Source organism: Arachis stenosperma, chromosome 7, assembly GCF_014773155.1.
Source record: "Arachis stenosperma cultivar V10309 chromosome 7, arast.V10309.gnm1.PFL2, whole genome shotgun sequence".
In the NCBI taxonomy this organism is placed as follows: domain Eukaryota; kingdom Viridiplantae; phylum Streptophyta; class Magnoliopsida; order Fabales; family Fabaceae; genus Arachis; species Arachis stenosperma.
The window spans coordinates 74,359,590-74,361,971 of record NC_080383.1 but is presented as its reverse complement, the minus strand read 5'-3'; positions in this window follow the sequence as shown (position 1 = coordinate 74,361,971).

Below are 2,382 nucleotides of genomic sequence, written 5' to 3'. Positions count from 1 at the left end.
ACATTCATCCGGATTAAGAACAAGTATTATCTTAGAATGGAAGCAAGCATGATTGAATGAGAAACAGTAGTAATTGTATTAATCCATCATGACACAGCAGAGCTCCTCACCCCCAACCATGGGGTTTAGAGACTCATACTGTAGAAGAAAACGTGTACAATGTCATAAGGTCGCATTCGGTAGCATTCGGTACTGATTACAAAGTCAAAAGGTCCTATAAGTAGTAAACTAGTATCCTAAGGTTTACAGAAATGAGTAAATGACAGAAAAATCCACTTCCTGGCCCACTTGGTGTGTGCTTGGGCTGAGCATTGAAGCTTTTAAGTGTAGAGACGTTTTCTGGAGTTAAACGCCAGCTTTCATGCCAGTTTGGGCGTTTAACTCCAACTTTTATTCCAGTTCCGGCGTTTAACGCTGGAATTTCTGAGGCCGGATTGCTACGCGGGTTTGGGCCATCAAATCTTGGACAAAGTATGGACTATTATATATTGCTGGAAAGCCCTGGATGTCTACTTTCCAATGCCGTTGAGAGCGTGCCAATTGGGCTTCTGTAGCTCCAGAAAATCCACTTCGAGTGCAGGGAGGTCAGAATCCAACAGCATCTGCAGTCCTTTTCAGTCTCTGGATCAGATTTTTGCTCAGAACCTTCAATTTCAGTCAGAAAATACCTGAAATCACAAAAAAACACACAAACTCATAGTAAAGTCCAGAAAAGTGAATTTTAAATAAAAACTAATAAAAATATACTAAAAACTAACTAAAAGATACTAAAAACATACTAAAAACAATGCCAAAAAGTGTACAAATTATCCGCTCATCAGTTTCTTTGGGGTTTCCTACTTTATTTACATGTATATATTGCTATGCTCGGACCAGTTATCTTCGCAACCGGATGTTGAGTTTTGATATTCCTGTTTTTGACACTCCTTGTATATATACAATCTTGCGATAGTTCTTTCCTTCATTTGTTACGTTTTCGATCGGAGTGTTGCGCTTTCGAGTTACGATTTTGTTTTACCCCTTTTTCTTCAAAGGCTCCTAGTTATAATCATTTTTCACACTACTACATGTACTAAATTTTTATTTTTAGAGATCGTAATACCTTGCCATCTCTGAATTATGACTTAAGCATAAGACTCTGTATGGTAGGGTGTTACATATATGCTTATGACGGTCCACTTATTTTCCGTCCATCTATGATTGGGGCCTGGTACACAAGTTTTCCATGAAATGTCTATCGTAGAACTGCTCCAATCCACCCATGTAGCCACTAATTGGATCTCCATCAACATTAAAACTCAGTTGATAAGGCACTTCATGTAGGGTAATGGTCACCTCCCTATAGGGTAGGCAAAAAATGTGAGACTTTGGTCACCATCTCTCGACTAATGCGGAGACTAATGTCCAATGATGTCCCATTTAATCATGTAGGCCACATGTCAAAACTAAGACGTCTGCGATATGTCCTGATACGCTCGTTGGGACTCGTCAGTAAATTCTGTCGCCTCCATAAGACCCTATCAGGCTAAAAAAACTTATGTAAAACTGATGCTCAAAATAATACAAATTTTATATTCATTAAAGACATAACTTAAACGTTATACCAGTTGTCCAAGTCTTCCAACAATATGCTCTCCCTAGTCTAATCTATAAAAGGTGTTCTCATAGCCTAATAAATTTTGCTCCTTCAAAATAACTAAAATAAAATCTTTAAAAATTATTTTTAATAACTTTTAACTAAAATAAATATTTTAAAAATAACAATAATTAAAGTAAGGATTTTTTTTCAAAAAAATAATTTAAATATTTTATTTACAGATATAGGTAATTTGTAGCATATTTACTGATTTTCATTTCTATACATATCTCATTTACAGTGTAAACGAATTAAGATTGCTTATATCTTGTTTACGCTGTAAATAAGATAAGACATGTCACGGAGTCCATGTATCATGTTTGCACAGTGTTATGACACGTAGCTTATCTCGTTTATCATGTTTGCACGTGTTATGACACTGTAAATGATATAAGCAATCTTATTTCATTTACACTGTAAACAAGATAAAGCTTAGACGCCCCTATATAAGAAACTCGTTCACAACGCCTCAAGTGTCACTCTCATTGCCACTTAACCTTCATTTCTCCCTTTGTCAAACGTTTTCCTTGATATTCTTGAGATACACGGACATTATAGCGCGCGCAGATGCATGAGATGATGACATCAACCGCCTGAATGTGACTTGCCACATTGTGGGAGTGATCGACTTCCAGGTTAATGTTGCTGTTTTCCTCTTTTAAATAAATAAGCATATAATTATAGATATGATACTTTTATAGATTTAGTGTTGTTATACATTACTTGAATAGATTATGTTTTCGTAA